Source organism: Prionailurus viverrinus, chromosome B3 (assembly GCF_022837055.1).
Source record: "Prionailurus viverrinus isolate Anna chromosome B3, UM_Priviv_1.0, whole genome shotgun sequence".
In the NCBI taxonomy this organism is placed as follows: domain Eukaryota; kingdom Metazoa; phylum Chordata; class Mammalia; order Carnivora; family Felidae; genus Prionailurus; species Prionailurus viverrinus.
The window spans coordinates 24,813,882-24,834,430 of NC_062566.1; the positions used below are offsets into that span (position 1 = coordinate 24,813,882).

General features: G+C 38.3%; 1 protein-coding gene across 7 annotated transcripts in view; it reads right to left on the bottom strand.

Moving 5' to 3' along the window:
* Positions 1-20,549, bottom strand: part of SCAPER (S-phase cyclin A associated protein in the ER) — a 532,470-nt gene that overhangs the window by 168,933 nt on the left and 342,988 nt on the right. The gene's annotated exons all lie outside the window — the stretch shown is intronic.

Below are 20,549 nucleotides of genomic sequence, written 5' to 3' on the forward strand. Positions count from 1 at the left end.
CCTCTCGTATTACTTTTTTCCTTGGCAATACAAGATAATCTCATACCTAACCATCTCCATATATTTTTTTCACCATTTCAGCTATTTTAGGGAGAATCTTAAGTCAGCATTATAGAACTCAACCAATGATTATTTCTTTACAATTTCTGAATTGTTTACAAGTCTTGTGAAAGGAACATCTCTGAGCTCTTTGCATTTCTCTGGCATGGGGACAGGCAAGAGCAATTCTATGGTACACTGTATTAGTTTCTATGCATACAAACGATCACCGCAATCTGCTATTATACCACTACCTTTATGTTTCTTCTAAGAGCATGCTATAGTTCATCAAGCCTTGAAATATCTTTGAAATACTTAAGTATTTTGGGGGGGATAAGAGGGTGCATCAGGGAGAGACAGGAGTTATACACAAGATGTGTCAAACATGTTTGTCTGATTCTTCTGATGTTCTAAGCACAATGCTCTGCTAGATGTGGACTACTGACTTCTGACTAGACTTTGGTAGTACAGTGCCTTAGTCATTTAATCGCTATGTGCACAAAATACAGTTTGACACTATAATAAGTTTATTGTGAATCCTAGACAAGAAATCATACTTTTAGGATAGAAAATAAAGAATTTTTGTTTTTAATGGGAAAAAATGTTTCTTTGCAATAAAACTAACCATCAAAAAAACTGAAAAACCCAGGTGTATTCAGTAATTTGAAACCATCATGCTGTTACCATTCTTTCTTCATAGGCTAGGATGTCAATATGATTAGAAAATAATAATAAATTTTGTATTAGCACACAACACAAAGAAAACTGCACTAATCATAACTGTATAGCTGGAAGAGTTATGGCAAATTGAACATATCCTATACCAAATCCAAAATGAAAAAGCAATAATATAAATAAAAATTAAAAAAATAACAAACACAACGCCCTGTACATACCCTGTAACAACTCCAAAATAAAAAATAAAAAAATAGTTTTATAACATGCCATAATATTCCTGATGCCCATCTCATTCACTCTCTCTTCTTCTTCCCCAAATGTAAAAGCGATCCTGATTTTTAAAATCATAGATTACCTTTGTCTTCTTTTGAGTTCTATAAAAACGTAATCATACTCTACATATTCTACAGAATCTACATATTCTTTTCTTGCTCAAAATTTTTTTTCTAAATTCATCCATATTGCTGCCTATACCTTTCATTCATTTCCCTTGTTGGAATATAATATTCCCTTGTCTGATTATATACATCAACTTTTTTTTTTTTGGAAAAATTTACTTTATTCTAGCATCTTTTTTCATCCCTTCCACATTACTTTCACTTTTAACATTACAGGGTGAAGATAACCATTATCTTATTATCTTACTCAACTTATTTAAATGTTTCACTGCTGACTGACATCTGGGTTGTTTTTTTTAAATGTTTATTTATTTAAAAAATTTTTTAAAAACATTTTGTATTTATTTTTGATAGACAGAGCACAAACGGGGGAGGGGCAAAGAGAGACGGAGACACAGAATCCAAAGCAGGCTCTGAGCTATCAGCACACAGCCCGACCCGGGGCTCGAACTCACAAACTCACAAACCGGGAGATCACGACCTGAGTCGAAGTCGGACGCTTAACTGACTGAGCCACCCAGGCATCCCAATGTTTATTTATTTTTGAGAGAGAGGGAGACAAAGAATCTGAATCAGGCTTCAGGCTCTGAGCTATCAGCACAGAGCCCGATGCGGGGCTTGAACCCATGAACTGTGAAATCATGAACTGAGTTGAAGTCAGAAGATTAACCAACTGAGCCACCCAGGCGCCCCTCAATTTTTTTTTTTTTTGTTTATTTATTTTTGAGAGAGATACAATATGACCAGGGGAGAGGCAGAGAGAGAGAGGGACACACAGAATCTGAAACAGGCTCCAGGCTCTGAGCTCTCACCAGAGAGCCTGACAAGGGGCTTGAACTTGGGATCGGTGAGATCATGAATTAGATCGAAGTCAGATGCTTAACTGAGTGTCCCAAGGTCTGAGCCAGCAATGTGCTCTGGGTTGTTTCCACTTTCAAACTCTGGACAATGCTGCTTTAAACATTTTTGTACATGTATTTGTGCAACTGTGACATGCAGTTATGTTGGGTATATGAGTGGAATTCCTGCATCATAGAGTATACATAGGTTCAATTTTATTAGCTATGGCCAAACAGCTTTCTAAAGTATTTGTGTACACGATGAAGTACAGTGATAATTTCAGCTATTCTACATTCACACCAAAATTGATTTTATCATTTTTTTAAAACTTTAGTCATTCTTATGAATGCATAATGGCATTTCATTGAGGGCTGTTTTTTTAAATTAAAAAAAATTTTTTTAAGGTTTATTCATTTTTGAGAGACAGAGAGAGACAGAACATGAGTGGAGAAGGGGCAGAGAGAGGGAGACACAGAATCCGAAGCAGGCTCCAGGCTCTGAGCTGTCAGCACAGAGCCCGACATGGGGCTCGAACTCATGAACTGCGAGATCATGACCTGAGCCAAAGTTGGACGCTCAAATGACTAAGCCACCCAGGTGCCCCTCATTGAGGTTTTTTATTGGCCTTTCCTGGATAATCAGTTGGATTGAACACCTTATGTTTACTGGGTATTTTTTTAAATTGAGGTATACTTTGCAATTGGTTAAAAGGCTCAGATCTTAAGTATACCATTCAAATAAATTTGAGAAATCCTTATCAAGACCCAAACGCTTCCATCACCTTAGAAAGCTCCCTCATACCACTTTTATAGTCAATCCCCCCACTCCATGAAGCAACCACAGATTTGATTTATAGTCCCATAGATTTAAACACCAAAAGCAAAAGCAAAAATAAATAAGTGGGCCTACATCACACTAAAAGGTTTCTATGTAGCAAAGGAAACCATCCACAAAATGAAAAGGCTATCTACTGAATGGGAGAAAATATTTGCAAATCATATTTCTGGTAAAATACATAAAGAACTCAAACAACTCAATAGTAAAAAACACAAACAATCCAATTAAAAAAATGGCCAGAAGGTCTGAATATACATTTTTTCCAAAGAAGACACATAGATAACCAACAGGTATATGAAAAGATGTTTAACACCATTAATCATTAGGGAAATACAAATGAAAATCTCAGTAGGATATTACCTCACACCTGTTAGAATGGTATTATCAGAAAGAAAGAAAGAAAGAAAGAAAGAAAGAAAGAAAAGGAAAGAAAGAAAAAGAGAGAAAGAAAAAGAGAAGAAAAAGAAAGAATTAGTGTTGGTGAGGATATGGAGAAAAGGGAACCCTTGTGTACTACTGGTGGGAATATAAATTGGTGCAGCCACTATGGAAAACTGTATGTAGGTTCCTCAAAAAATTAAAAGTACAAGTACCATATGATCCAGAAATTCCACTTCTGAGTATTTAGCTGAAGCAAATGAAAATGCTAATTTGAAAAATATATGTACCCGACGTTCACACAGCATTATTTACAATAGCCAAGATATGGAAGCAAGATAAATGTCCAATGATAAATAAAATGTTTACAGAAGATGTGGTATATAAATAAAATGGAATATTACTCAGCCATGAAAGGGATGAAATTTTGTCATTTGTGAAAACATGGATAAACCTTGAGGGCATTATCCTAAGTGAAATAAGTCAGGTAGAGAAAAACATGTAGAATTAAAAAAAAAAAAAGCTCACTGACACAGAGAACAGATTAGTGGTTGTTAGAGGCAGAGGATAGGGGGTGGAAGAAATGGGATGGGTGAAGGGGATCATAAGGTAAAAAGAAACAAAATACAGGCTAATTTTGTCTCTTGTAGAATTTCATATAAATGAGATCATATGATATACATGAATATTTTCTGGATTTAATTTGGTAGTGAATGGTTATCCCATTAGCAATGTTTCTACTGTATCTGGTACCAGAAGCATCTAAAGCATAAGGAATACAGCAGAGGAACTCTTAGTCAGTACAGGGATATAAACACATATATATACCTCCTTTCTTCTTATACTCGAAAGAAGTAGGAATTATAGATAAAATATGTGATAATATTTAATGTTTATTTATTTTTGAGAGAGAGAGAGAGAGAGCACGCACATGTCAAGGGGAAGAGAGGGAGACACAGAATCTGTAGCAGGCTTCCAGACTCTGAGTTGTCAGCACAGAACCCAACGCGGGGCTTGAACCCACAAACCGTGAGGTCATGACCTGAGCCGAAGTCTGGCATTTAACCAACTGAGCCACCCAGGTGTCCCCATAATATGTGATAATATTGAAAAGGCAGAACCACATTAAAAAATAAATGGAACATCTCTGTGAACCAGGGATGGAAAAGCTAAAAAAACGCATAGGGCAAGGGTCCAACTTTCAGCAGACTCTTAAAAGAACACTTGTCCTTCTAGACTTTTCCCTCTTCCTCAGCTTTCCCACTGATTCAGAATCCAAGTTCTGATTACTCCACTTCTGTTGTAGCTCTTAACTCTTGCCTACATCTACCACGTCAGTTCAGGCTTTCATGGTCTCTTGCTTGAGGTACTTCAGCAATCAGTACCTAATTGGAATCTTTGGATCTAGGCTCACCCCACACCAGCCTATTCTCTAGAGCTGTGCTTTCTAAATACTCTAAGATAAAAATCAGGGTTTCCTTCATTTTCTACTCCTTTCCTTTCCTTTTTCTTTCTTTGCCCTTCCTTCCTTCCTTCGATTTCTACTCCATTGTAGACCAATACTTTTGTGAAATGCAATACAAATGAAATACTGAACAAATGAAAAAAAAAAAAGATGCACAAAAGTGGAGACCACATTTAAAAATATTAGATACAACAGACATAAAATTACTCTGCCAGTTTGCTAAAACTTACTCTGGATTTGTGTATTTATCTCACCCTGTTCTAGTAACAGTGGCCCAGCACTGGACTGTGAACTCCCTTTTGAGTAGTCCTTTTCTGGATGCCTATACATGCAATGAGGATAATATTCTCAAGAGTAAATGTAATCATGTCACTCTGCTTAAAACACTTGAGTGACTTCATCCTCACTGTCTGCGGGAGGCTCAAATTCCTTAGTACAGGTCTTCAGAATCTGATGCCCCATTAACAGCCTTCTTCCCTGCCATGTTCCTGCCTCTCCCTCAACCAAATTCCCCATATGGCCCTCATTCTTTCACGCCTCTGTGCTTCTGCAAATACTGTTCCTCCTCCCCAGAGGAGATGATTCTCCAGCATTTTATCTTTGTATCCCCACTAAACTCAGAGCTTCCTGAGTTTAGGGGCCATGTCTGTTTCATCACATTCCCAACACTTAGCAGAGGGGATGGCACTCAGTATGTGCTCAACCAATGGTTGTGAATGATGGTTCTGAGAAAGAAGGCTGAAAAGGATACCTGCACATGATTTTGACTGTGAAAACACAGATAGTCAATAACTTCTCTGGTATGATCACAGGATAAAATCCTCCACTCCTGTTACTGTGTGTGCCTTGTAGAACAGTTTGTTCCTGAAAGTGAGCTTCATGACCAAGGAATAAAATTCAGTTTTTCAAGACAGAATGACATATTCACCTTGAGCCTCCTTAATAGCCAACAAGGAAGATCCATCCATTTCTGTGTAAAGCCTTTATATATATCTCTTAATTGAAAAACAAAGTATATTTTACCTCAGGCCAAGCAGATGCACCAATTGATGCAATCTGTCCACAGGGAAATGAAGCAGCACCAATGCTATTCTTGTAGACCTCTCCACAATGGGAGAGAACCGGATCAACATTGCAGAGGTGGAGGCGAAAAGGACTGAGTAAAAGCAGACCATTTTAATGTATACATCTATGCTTTAAAAACAAAACAAAACTCAAAGCCTTTTATGCAGTGCCAACAACATGGATGTGACCTCTTAAAAACTGAAGATATAAGCTCTAGTTAGACATTAAACAGGAAAAAATAAGCCAATTTCAGGAAGATAAAGGCCATTTAAAGCCAAATTTTTCCTAATGTATTATTGAAAACTGAAGCTTTAATTTGTCATTTGCAGCTTTTCAAGGAAATAAACCAAAAGGCAAGACCAACTGTGAAATAAAAAAACTCACAAACCTCCCTCTGGAGTCATGGAGGTTTCTGGTTACTTTTGCAATGGAAATTCAGAATCCAGAGGTGGATCCTCTTCCACAGAAGATGGCCAGATGGCAACCTGTTTAGTATCTTCCTAACTTCTTCATCTCCTATATCAACTTCTATTCCTCCCATCATCTCTGCCCTACCTCAGGCCCTCATTCGGTCGGAAGCTCCTTAAGCTGACTCATCTTTGCAGCCCCAGTTCTGGCACAGAACAGGAATGGTGAACACCTGATGGATGAGTGACTGAACAAAAGGATGAACAAATGAAAAGATTTCTCTCAGAGAGCAAAAATGTTCTGTGAGGTATCAGAGGTTAACACACAATACAGAGGCCCATAAGAAAGAACGAATGCCGCCTTCTGGATTCCGTTCCTGAACACAGTGCAAACAAACAGCTCTCCCCCTCTCTATGCAGAAAAACGGGTAAAATAGTCCTATCATATCCCATGACATTTTCACCTCAGGAGGACAGAAAAAGGAAAATCAAGTTGGCTCGACGAGCACCCAAATGTTCAAGTAAAGGAGAAAATCCACCTCCTTAAGCACGTGGCTTTGTATCTGGACTTGGCACGTGGCATTAAAAGCTCTATATGCAAATAAAAAATGGAAGTCACATTCACACAACAATCCACAGACTCAAAGGGCCTCCCATTTTTCACCTTCCTCTCTGTGCCCACCACACTAACTGCTTGCGCTAATCACCTGGTACTTCCTATACTCGGTGCTCTTTATGCTCCTGGATATCTTAATGCCACGATGGGAATGGATGCTTCTCAAATACATCATCTTATACTTGTTCCTATCCCTGTTAGTGTCTAGAAAAAAGCTAGTATCCTAAAAATGCTTAACCATAATTATTCTCTCCACCTAAATTGCCACGTTCTCACCCTATAATGTTCAAATGCTCCCTCATTCCTTTAAGACCCACATCAAATAGTTTTCATGAAGCCTTTCTGATACCTTCAACTAAAGTCAAAGGTCTCCGTATTTAACTGCATTTCTCTTGGGGCCCTTATCACTTTCTATATTATCCCCTATATTATATATCCCTTATATTATTCCTGTATTATTTGTGTTCACGTACTAGGCTATAAAGCCTAGCTCTCCTGTCTCTGCATTCTCAATCAGGGTCAAGCACAGGCTACACACATAGTAGGCACCAAGCAAACTTTGTTTAGTGACTAAAAATATCTAGAAAGATGAACTAGGTACCTTTCCTTTTCCCTTTTACCCCTTTTCCAAACACTCTGCATTCAGACATGTGAAAGTGGAACACTCATAAGGAGCTCTATCTTTCTGATTTGAGTGAGGAAAAAAATACCTCTAAAAGATGAAATGTGTGGCTTTACTTATGTACCTGACATAACACCTTAATAGCTCTGCCTTCCTCTGCTCTCTCCCACTCTGAGACTGACAACTGACTAATAGGATTAGTGGCTCCATTCTAATAACCCAGCTTAGCTGAAGGCCAGCAAAAAAATGACAGCTTCAATCTGAATTACATGGCCCGGGAATCCATTCAATTATTAACTAGAGTAACTGTTATTGCCTCTCCCAATCAAAGGAGAGGCAGCTGTTAATCTTGGTGGCCTACAAAGGCTGGTGGCCTTTGTACTTGACTTCTCTATAGACGGTAATTATGTTCTTTGTGATCAGGGAGGAAGGCCTTCCTAGCCTTTTAGACAGAGGTGGCAGATGGGGAAAACTGTTTGCCTGTTCATTAGTAGGATAGGCTAGATTTGTTCTGAGCATCTGGTGGTACCTTAAGACCTGTTTAGAGATAATACAAGTAGGTTTTGGCAAGTCCATAAATTTAGAACTCGGTAGACCAATTTACAGAGATGAGAAGATTCCAGAGTAAATTTTTTTATGGTTATTTTTCCCATATGGAAAACTAACCTAACACTTAAAGGACATCATCTTCATTCCTCTGCTATCCTCACCTGTTCGTGTTAGTTTAAAGGGAGCATGATGAGCTGACAGGATTTTTCCCTTCTAAGCCTTCTAATGTTGGCTTCCTCATATTCCCATCATCTACATAAACGTCTAGGCTCAGCCTTTCAGCTGTACACTCACATTTGAAAGAACTCAAGGTCTGGGGTTGAGAATATCACAAGGAAATTAGAAACTTATGTAAATGTTGTGCCCAAAAGAGTCATAATCTAGTTTGAAGGCTTAGGTAATAAGGTAAGTGAGGCTGGGGGAGGCTGGAAAAGCTTTCTCAAGATGAGAGAAACAATTCCTTTGTAATGCTAATCAGAACTTGGATCCTTTGGAAGGCTCTCCCTAAGGGAGCTGAACTGTGCCATTTTTGACCTGTCTGGACTAAGTGAGATGAGGGCAGGGTGAGTGAGAGGGGGTGGTGCGGGACACAAGACACCCTGCTCCTTCCCTTTAAGCTGTTATGAGACAGATGACCGAAGATCAGTGTATAAAGTTTATCACTGCAATCCAACAAAACTCACAATAAAGTTATTTTTGATCTCCCTCATCCTCAGTGCTGCCAGGATGTCAAGTGGCAGGCACTGGCCAGGTGCAGCACTCAGAGAGCTGGTGAGACAGAGATTTCATATAGATAAATGCAGTGCAGTGAGGGGATGCCGCAGTGAGGGGATGGATGGAGAGCTGTACTCCCACAAAGGAAATGGTCCCTGTGACTAGTTCTTCAGGACACAATGGGTATCTGTTGGAACAGTTTTATGAGTTCTCACGCTATCAAATAAAGACAAAAAACCCAAAGTCAAGCACCTACAAATGAGGTTCCTTGAACGACTGCTTTATTTCTCTCACCTCTCCCAACTTTGAGGCTACCTGCTAGTTTACAACAGAACTTGAAGAGTCTTAACACAGCAGTTCCTTCCCCTCCGTTCTTGCATCTTAAATGTCCTGGAAATTTTAAAGCTTAGAGGTAAAACAACTTAGGACCATCAAACCAATGAGAATCTCTTTTGGGCAGGAAAATGATAGGGACAAAAGTGAGTAACATGGACAAACTCCTTTGGGTCTAGCAGCACCCAGGGAGCAGGACCTTAGAGCTCAAAGGCTCTTCTCCACCTGGATGGCAAGGAAAAGGAGAGTGTTTTTACATCACTCTGTTCTCTCTCCATCATGACATTTATAGTTCATGACACTTTTCTATTACTTAATTATAAACTAGATCATATGATTTTCTACTTAATCACAAAGCAGACTGTGAGCTCTTGGGACAGCTGGAATTATGCTTCTATAGAATCTAGCAAAAAAAGTAGGTATTCAGACTACTCAGCCATAGAAAAGAATGAGATCTTGCCATTCGTAAAAAGAATGGACCTAGAGGGTATAATGCTAGTGAAATAGGTCAAACAGAGACAAATACCATATGATTTCACTCATATGTGGAATTTAAGAATCAAAAGAAATTTTAAAAAGTGACAAAAAAACCAAACAAACCATACTCTTAAATACAGAGAACTGGTGGTTGCCAGAGGGAGGTAGGTGCAGAAATGGATGAAATAGAAAGAGGATTAAGAGTTTGTTTGTTTGTTTGTTTATTTATTTATTTTGAGAGAGTGTGTGCACATGCATAAGCAGGGGAGGGGGAGAGGGGAGAAGGAGAGAAATTTTTAAGCAGGCTCCACATGTAGCAGGGAGCCCTGACATGTGGCTGGATCTCCTGAGATCATGACCTGAGCTGAAACCAAAGGGCCAATGCTTAACCAACTGAGCCGCCCAGGCACCCCAAGAATTCATTTATCTTGATGAACACTGAGTAATATATAGAAGTGTAAATCATTATATTAAATGAATATAACACCGTATGCTAATTATACTTCAATTAAAAAACATTTTAAACAACTGGTATTCAGTAAATGGCTACTGAATCAAAAAAATAAAGGCACATTCTAGTTTCTGGGGTTCTAACATCAGAAATTGTCTTAAGAGGAGAGAGAAAATTCATCAATCCACAATGAGAAAGAAAAGGTGTAGAAATACCCATACGGCTGGGAAAGTCAAGGTAAGGGTGCAAGTAAGCTAGAAATTGTGGAAGAGGCACTAGTCCTTGCCTGGGCTGACAAGGTAAGGCAAGCGAAGGTAGGCCCTGCTCTGAAGGAGGCAAGCCCAGAGAGGAGAGGCCCGAGATATGATGCTTATGTACTGCCCTACTCACGTTGGCCTTTGTTTATTTTGCCCCATACTGGAGTAAAGTAGTGACCAGGACTCTTTTATGTCTTTAAGGAGGGACACAGAAGAAAGAGGGAGGGGGAGGGCAACTTTAAAAAGTGAAAACAAACTTAAGGAAAGAATAGGAATCCAAACTTTACTTTTCTCAAAAAACAGTAGGGCGGAAAGTGACAATTCAAGGGCTAACCATGTGGCGGGCCCTGGGTTGTTACACAAGCTCTCACAACAACCTTATGAGGTAGGAATCATTGTTCATTATACTGATTTAAAAAAAAAAAGCCTTAGATGAATCATTTAATTTTTTACTGTTAGTGATCGGCAGAGCTGGGGATTGAGTCTAGGTTTATCTGACTTCGGAGGGTATGATGGATCTACAGAAAGAAAATCTAGCATGCTAAAATAAAAATGTGTTCGGCTTTTGGCATACTTATCACTAAATATCCGAGTTTTTTAAATTCTGAGACTTTTTAAAAAAGAAAATTAAATTTTGAAAATTTTAAAGAAAATTTGATTTTGAAATTATTTTGGATATATTGAAAAGTTTCAAGGGCAGTAAAGTTCCTGTATGCCTTAATCTAGCTTTCCCTCAAGTTAAAATCTTACACAACCAATCTACATTTATCAAAACTAATAAGAATTCGCTAGCAGCTTAAAAAAAAATTCTTGAAATAATCCAGACTCAGAGAATGTAAAAGAATGCCAAGTTTGACCATCACAAGTAAATAAAAAAGGAAATGAGACCTAACTAGATTCTAAGGGACTGAAATACGAGTAGTTCTTTTAACTGGTGGTGCAGGTCTTGAGACTGTCAGGAAACAGGAAGAAATGTGCACACAGCAGGAGGAAAGCAGGCCTTGACTGAGGAGGGAGGCAATGTGGGACCAGGGTTAAAAAAGGCTCCAGGTGGCCCAAGATGAGCTCCCTCTGCAGCTCCAGTCCCAAATGGCCTTCAATACTTTCTCAGCTGGGGCAGTCTTTCAAAATCCTTTCCTTCCTGAATGTCAGTGAAATCTCTGTAGGCTTTGCTTCTAACTTCAGCACAGATACTGTTTCAAAGTCTTTTAAGTATGATTTCTCCACTTGTACCCACGACAGGATATTTATCCCAAGTTTTATTTTATTTTATTTTGTTTCATTTATATATTATGTTATGTTATGTTATGTTATGTTATGTTATGTTATGTTATATATTATTTAGTTTTAATTTTATTTTTTTCCCAGAAGCAACTAAGTTAAAAAGCCTTGTGATTGGGTACTAGGAAAGTTGAGTACAACTAATTTCAGAAATGATGCTGCTAAGGCCTGCTTTATTCAGTCCAGGGGAAATAGAAGAGGGAAATGGCTAGTGATGGGCAATGTTTTTGCAGATGGATTATCTGGAGCCAGCACTCTGGTTTAGGCCTTGTTCTCTAGCATCTAAAAGGGATATAGATAAAATAGAGAAGACAAAAACAGTGCGAAATCTGTTACTTATGAGACTGATATAAAATGTGGCAAGGAAGAAGGCAAAAATAAATAGTCCTTCAGATTCTGGACTTCAAGATGATCATGTTAACTATTCTTTGGTCATGGATGAAAACTGCCTAATAATGCAGAGCTTCTGTTCTCCATTATAATGTTGCAAACAATACCTTTTTATGCGGAGAACAGTGTGAAGGCTTTTTCAGAATATCTGGTCTTTCTTCCTAATTTTCCTAAAGCAAACATGATCAAATGTTTACTGAAGAGTTAATGCTGCCCCACTGAATTCTAACGTGAGAACTGCTCTGTGCTACTGCTTTTAGCTATGAGAATAAGATAAGACCTTTACTAAAGGTGAACTGAAATGTTTAAAAGTCTGCTTTTTCAAGGCAAACAAAACCCAGAGGAGTCATTAAGTCTGTAGAACACCAGACCATTTTTTTGCTTTATGAAAAGGCAAATATAAATCCCTTTTTCTTTACAAGGAATACTCAAATTCATTTGAAGAAAAGTTTGATGATCAATTTATATTTACACATGGGGCGCCTGGGTGGCTCAGTCAGTTGGGGGTCCGACTTCGTCTCAGGTCATGATCTCATGGTTCGTGGGTTTGAGCCCCACGTTGGGCTCTGTGCTGACAGCTCAGAGCCTGGAGCCTGTCTTCAGATTCCGTGTCTCCCTCTCTCTCTCCCTCTCCCCTGCTCGCGCTATCTCTCTCTGTCTCTCAAAAATAAATAAAACATTTTTAAAAAGTTTGTATTTACACAAAGCCTTTAGTCTGAATCCTGAAATTGGTTTTGGTTTTAAGTCAGCATGAAAGTCTATATCCTCCCAATATGATAAGTAAAGTTATCATATGGAAAAGAAATGTAAAGACCCTAAAAAGAATCTGTCCCTCTGAAGAAATTCACGTGTGAACATAAATGGTACATGATGCTAGACCTCTTTAGCAGGGTGGGGAGAGCTAGGGATCTGAGAAAGATCTGCAGAAATGATGTACTGTATGGGGAGGAATCAGATAGAAGGACCATTTGCTAATTTTATGATAGAAAAGACTGCAAAATAGTTCTTGCTATAGTAGCTGTAGCCAGAAGAATTATTGTCCTCTAGACTGAGCTCCTATGGGCACAAACCATTTCTTAGTCACTGTTTAGGAACCATTAACATGGCCTCTGGAATAATTCTGCCATGGTTTGAATCCCAATCTTTTCACACTTATTAGCTGCGTAACATCTGCCAAGGTACTTATCCTCTTGATGCCTCAGCATTCTTATTCGTAAGTTGGGCCACGTAATTCCACTCCAAATGGTTGTTGAGAGGATTAAATAAGCTGATTCTCATAAATGTTAGTGATCATCATCATCTTCTTTATACTGCCCTCCTTTATCTTGCTAAGTACCTACCATGTTGTCATCAAATAAATACTAGTTCCTAACCTGAGGCTTCTTAAGGGGACATATCCTGGGATCTTTGTGACATCTCAAAATTGCACTGAAGTATGATTTCTCTCATAAATATCTCTGTTTCAGAGTCTACGTTCTTGCCCTGTCAGTCACAGCTTCAAGGTTATTTCCTCAAACAGGCCTTCTCTGACTTCTAGGTTGTATTCAGTCTTCCTACTACATCCACAAACAATTCTGTATTTTCTCAATCATTTCTTCAAACACTCATTGCTCTTAATTGTAATTAATTGTTTAATTGTCTAGAAGGGCAATTAAGTGTGATAAGTCCTATGTATACATAGGTACGGAGAAGGGCAGGGTCTATATCTGTCTTCATTACCGCTATTTCCTATGTGCTAGGCACATTAAAAAGAATCACCAACACTTGCTGAGCACACGTGCATATGCACCAGACACTCCAAGTGCCTTGCAAGCAGTGTCTCAGAATATTCACAACGGGGCAGCATGAGGTTGATACAGTTACCATTCCATTTGCATGAGGAAACTAAAGCTCAGGAAGAAGCGTAACTTGTTTAAGATTATTTAACCAGTAAGAGCTGATCCAGGAATCAAATCCAGATATGTCAGACTTTAGAATCTGAGCTTTAAACATCACACTACTACTCTCTGCACAGCATGCACTGAAAAATAAAATTGGTTCACCGAACTAAAATGTCTGCAAGGTGAGTGTAATGAATGACATAGAGTTAGTGTTGAGAAGTTTCCCTAGACAGGATGATAGCACTACAGACACAATTAACCTTAAACTTCTAGATTTGAGTTGGCTCTATATTGTTCTTGAGAGAGACTACTGAAGCTTTGAAAAAGGGCCATTATTCAAGTAGTTCAAAATAAATGGTAAGAGACAGAAAGGAATTACAAAATATAAGAAGGAATTTGAAAATGATCTAATTTCCTTATGAAAGTTAGACGTATTAGATGAGTCCAATATGTGCCATAGAATATAGCCATTTTGGGTAGTTTGGCAAGTGTTAAATACTCTGTAATCTCACTAGATTTTTATAGTATATTTTACAACTCATTGGCTCGGGTTCATATATGAACAAGGCTGATATATCAAACAAATGATCAGTACCTAGAATACATAAGGAACTGTTGTTGGTACCTTAGATGACCAAATCTAAAAATAACTGGTATCTGTACTTTGGATTCTGTATTAAATAAGTAAACAATATAAATTATTAGCTTTTTCTGAGATAGAAATCTATTTTCTAGTCTCCTCTGGTCCTTGACATAAGTATAACAAACTTGGGATATGTCGATAAAATGACGAGTCACTGCTAGTACTGCAACACTTCAAGATAGTATCAATTTTTCCTTTGAATAGACTGTGATGTATTCCCAGAACTAACTCTTTCTTGGTATCACCAAATCTGCCAAGTTGGCTGTTTCTGTAAAGTAAGCTATTTGGCCCAGACAAACATCTGTTGTGAATACTGAGGCATTTGCTTGGCTTTAGGCAAGAAATAGACTGAAGACAAACCGAAAAAAAAAAAAAAAAAAATGAAAAAACAAAAACAAAAGCAAAAAAACCCCACTGAATTTCTTTGAACAAACATTTATTGTCTGCCAGCTATGTACCTGGTGCTTGGTAAGTGGTAGAACTACAGAAGCACAGAGGATCAGGACCTGCCCTCAAAGACCTCATATTCTACTAAGAAAGACAGATTTGAAAACAGATCAGTGCACGTAGTGTGATAAGTCCTATGTATACATAGGTACGGAGTACACCTAACCTGGTTGGATGAAGATCAGGGGAATGACAGGAAATACTTTCTGGAGGAGGGGACACCAGAGTTGAGTCTCAAAAGACACGAAGCCATCCAGGTAAAAGTATTTGTGGTAAGGGTGGATATGTGTGTGTTGGGGTGGGGGTGGTGTAAGGGTTGTGAGAAGCAAAAGGGTTGGGTGGGAGAATTAGGTGTTTGAGGGGATGAGACGCATGGGGATAAGAGGGTACAGGGCTCATTCAAGGGACTATAACCCATTTACAATGGTTAGAGTGTAAGATGTGTGTGTGGGGGATGTTGAGACATGATGCCAGAGGGGTAGAAAGAGAACATATTTTGCAGGGGCTCTTGTATGCAAAAATATAGAGTCTGGATCTTATTCTAAAGCAACAGAGAGACATGAAAAGGTTTAAAGGAGAGGGTGACACACCTAAATTTTCACTTTTGGAAGCTATAAGGATACAGTGGAAAGGGTTAAGACAAAGAGCAAAGAACTCAAATAGGAGATTATATTCCAGTTTAGAAATAAGTAGGGACCCAACACCATCAGTGACAATTCAAATAGAGAGATAGGCTGGCTGGCTAGAAGCTATATTTACAAGTAAAAGCAACAGGTTTGGCTACCGATTAGATGTGAGGAGAAAGAAGAGCCAATTTACCAATCATCTTTTACATAGAAGGCATAAAGGATACTACCTGGTCTGGTACAGAATCATAGTCTCCTCCACAAAAAGCTTAGAATCTAACTGGGTAAAGTAGGCATAAAAAAAAATCTGATGATTTTCCAGGATAATGTCTAAGTGCTAAATGAGTATGTGGCAGTCACAGGATCCGGGGCTCATGCAAAGCAGGACAGGAAGAGCTCTTGTGGCTCCTTTCTCATAATGCCAAGTGAAAAAACACTTTTAAAAACCATTTTAACTTTTTAATATATAACCTTGGTGACTTCAACAGTACCTCAAATTGGGTATTTGTATATAGGACTGAAAATTTTACTGAGTTGTCATTAACTAGCCTTTACTGTTCAATAATGTTAATTCCATGCGAAAGATAAAGAAGTAAAATATGGAGGAGGGGGAAGAAATGGAACATATGGTGCTTTTTCTAGGAAAGGCATTTTTCTTCCAACAGATATCATATATTGGTTGCCATACACTCTGAACAAAAAAGCCTGCTTTTCCTTCCCCTTATTTTGAACTAATAAGGATTCCATGTTTTCTAAAGGTTTTATGGATATTGGTTTGGCACCTCTTAACACAGCATCAGGGTCTACATCACAGGCCACTAAAACCTGTACCAAAGCTCAGAGAGTGGAGCTGTTTGAACAAAGAACAGTTCAAAGAGGAGGCTAGACTCTAAGAATGATTTTCTGTATGTTCTCGTGCTTATGTTTTCCAAGCTCTACCCTGTATCATAAGCTCAGAAACAGTGCATATTTAAGCTTTGAAAACTGTTAGCTGCCTACCCACAGACACGAGACACGATGCTGTCTTCTCAGAATGCACACCTCATTAAGCACACCTATTTCTGACAAGTCACCTTTTCTCTCATCTTCCAGGAAATAAAGTTCTCATATTTCAGATGGCCTGTGAGTGGTACTGCCTAGCAGTCAGGAGACTGCAGCAGACATGCATTTATGTTACTTTTAAAAAAAATGTTTATGTTCCATAAGAGAGCACAAATAGGGGAGGGTCAGAGAGAGGGAGGGGGACAGAGGATCCTAAACGGTCTCTGTGCTAATAGCAGAGAGCCCAATATGGGGCTCGAACCCATGAACTGCGAGATCATGACCTGAGCTGAAGTCTGACACTCAACTGACAGAGCCATCCAGGTGTTACCTCCTTCCCCCCTTTTTTCCCTAAAGAACAATACAACTTGATAGGAATAACTATAGCTATTTCAAAGTAAACTGGCAGGTCAAAACTGTTAAAAATTTTTATACAAGCTTAACACTTTATATGGTTTACATGGTCCGAACATATTTACATGTAGATGTAAGTCTAAATCTGATAAATTTACTTACATATTAAAAGTTGCACTTTAAAAATTAATTTTTAGGGGCGCCTGGGTGGCGCAGTCGGTTAAACGTCCGACTTCAGCCAGGTCACGATCTTGCAGTCCGGGAGTTCGAGCCCCGCGTCGGGCTCTGGGCTGATGGCTCGGAGCCTGGGGCCTGTTTCTGATTCTGTGTCTCCCTCTCTCTCTGCCCCTCCCCCGTTCATGCTCTGTCTCTCTCTGTCCCAAAAATAAAAAATAAAAAACGTTGAAAAAAAAATTAAAAAAAAATTAATTTTTATAATCCTAATATCTAACATAGTACCTGGCACCAAGTAGATACTAATTATTTTTGTACCGATAAATCACCTCCCAGCCTACAAAAGGAATAAATCAGAAGACTGCACGTCTCTAAATATATGAAATACCAAAATGCACAAGCTACATAGGAGAACCATATCCTATACAGAGTACTCTGCCCAGTAAACTTTATACCACAATTTAAAGTACCATATATAGTGCATAACTATTCAAAAATATTATTTTTAAATTTTTTTTTTTTCAACGTTTATTTATTTTTGGGACAGAGAGAGACAGAGCATGAACGGGGGAGGGGCAGAGAGAGAGGGAGACAGAATCGGAAACAGGCTCCAGGCTCTGAGCCATCAGCCCAGAGCCCGACGTGGGGCTCGAACTCACGGACCGCGAGATCGTGACCTGGCTGAAGTCGGACGCTTAACCGACTGCGCCACCCAGGTGCCCCAAAAATATTATTTTTAAAGGTAGAGGTAGAGTTCCAGCACTGCCAGTGGTCAGTGTGGACTCACAGCTTCAGGCAGTACCATTCCCATATTTACTCCTCTAGCTGAGTGGTGCAGAGTTACCAGTCTCTGGGTACCATTACCCTCTTCTTTTTGCTCTTCTAGCCTGTTCAATAATTTTTGTAATGAAATCCTTGTTTTAAATTCCCCTATTTTTAAAATACTGAGAGTAGTTGGGGCGCCTGGGTGGCGCAGTCGGTTGAGCGTCCGACTTCAGCCAGGTCACGATCTCGCGGCCCGTGAGTTCGAGCCCCGCGTCAGGCTGTGGGCTGATGGCTCAGATCCTGGAGCCTGTTTCCGATTCTGTGTCTCCCTCTCTCTCTGCCCCTCCCCCGTTCATGCTCTGTCTCTCTCTGTCCCAAAAATAAATAAATGTTGAAAAAAAAATTAAAAAAAAATACTGAGAGTAGTTAACTATTTTCCTGACTGGCTGCCATCTGAGACATTAATTAACCAGCACTTTAGTACTGTCTTACTGGGCACCATTACTTAACATTTTCATTCATTTATTCAACAAACATTTATTGAGTGACCATTATGCTCTTATGTTAGGTGCTGAGGACAGATAAAACAGACATGTCCATATCTTTACGGAGTTTATAGTGTAGCATTGCAGTCTGGTATAATTGGTTTCTATTCATGAATATGTAAGGATTATAAACTCAGTGAAAGCAAGATCATGAAGTTCCCTGGTGAGTGCTTTAATCAGAAAGGAACTCTAAAATGGACTTTATTGCTTTAAGTTAACCAAACTATAAAAAGTAATTTTTATTAGTTAATAAATCACAATGATAAGAGGAGTCCACCCTTCATAGCACTACCTAGTAATCCATTTGTGTTCCTGATGTTACAATTAGGCATTATAAGAACACATAAATGATACAACTTATACAAAGTGTGTATAAAGGATACACAAAGGATATACAAAGAAGACCTCAGGAAAGCTGTATAGACTCATCAGATTTACCTAAATCGTCATTTGAGTTAGATAAGAAATTTATTGAATTTGTTTCTATGGCACTTGATACAAAGATAGCAGACAAGTCTACAAAGTCCTCTATCAAATGGACTCAATAGTCTAATGTGTCCCTAGACACTAGTCTACCAATTTGTTTATCACTGATCTTGACTATAGGGTTGTTAATGTATTATTCATAAGCACATTATGCATTTTACTGCTTGTCTACAGAGATTTTAATTCAGAAAATGCTCTGTGCCCACAAGAATTTAGTGTAAATGACACAGATAAAAAAATCATTTCATGTGTTTCTGACAAGTGATTTACATAAAATTTCTATTAATCAAAATAGACTTAATGTATAGTGTAGCTTGTCATTCACATGGGCTCTTCTATTTGAAAAATTCACAATGCCTTGTGACTAACTTTAATCTTCTAATAATTATCTAAATCTAAGAAAAAGAACACATTTAGGTCAAGAAGTATTCACTGAATACATATAATAATCCAAACTACGAGAGAGAGAAAGAGAGATTCACCCTGTATGACTTCTTCCAATTTAAATTTGGTGGAAAGATACCTCTTTTTAATTTTTTTTAACGTTTATTTTATTATTGAGAGACAGAGAGAGACAGAGCATGAGCTGGGAAGAGTGAGTAGGAGACACAGAATCCAAAGGAGGCTCCAGGCTTCATGCTGTCAGCACAGAGCCCCACGTGGGGCTCGAACTCACAAACGCAAGATCATGATCTGAGCAGAAGTCAGAAGCTTAACCGACTGAGCCACCCAGGCGCCTGGGAAAGATACCTCTTTAATCACTGTACAATCACTGGTCGTTGATAAGTCAGTTAAAAGATTGTTGATTTTAATTCTGTCACAGCAATGGTTGGTCTTGAAGTAATATAATAATTTTTAAGTTTAAGTCTTGGAAGGAAAAAGAAAAAAATGATACTAGGCAAATTACTAAATTTGGAGCTCATTTAAACATATAACATACAAAAACCTGGAGTGTACACAGAAACCGATGTCTGAAACACACACATATACAGAATGAACTTTTGATTTGTATACTAAGACAAGGTAGGAAATAAGTATTTCCATCATAAGTATAAATGTTAACAAAATGCTAGGGGGGATGGGAGGTTTAGGGAGTGATGATTAAGGGGTACGGAATTTCTTTATGGGGTAATGAAAAAGTTCTAAAATTGATTGTGGTAATGGTCACACAACATTGTGAATATACTAAAAAACAGTTAATTGTATACTTTAAATTGGTGAATTTTATGTTATGTGAATTGTATCTTAATAAAGTGGTTAATAGGGTTAACAAGATGGCCTAATTAAAAAACACAACTTATTGAATATTGGTTTCCTAAACAGTTACAGCAATTTCAAAATAGACTGAATAGTGTAACTATCAGTAGTTATCATTTATTAACTCTAATAAAAGTGGCACACTGCTTTAAGTAAACAGGATACATAAAATTCAAACTAGGACAACACTATTTTACAAAAATATTTTCTACTTTATTAAAGATTCAGACTCCGTTTTAAAAGACTAGTCACAGAGTCTTAAATATTAGATCAGAAATATATATTTACACAAAATGAGGAAAACTTGGAATCAGACAAAAGTCTCTGATTTTAGGTTCTGGTGTGGACTGACATATTTCTCTCTCACACAAACATGTTAGCACATTTCCAAGATCGAGGCCATAGAAGTAGTCACTTACTGGTTTCCAGGATAGTCACTGATTGCCCTTTATGGGAATCTTATAGTACCAACTCATAACCAACAAAGAGACTCAGAACTGATGTGCTTCAGAAAATGTGATAATATAAACAACC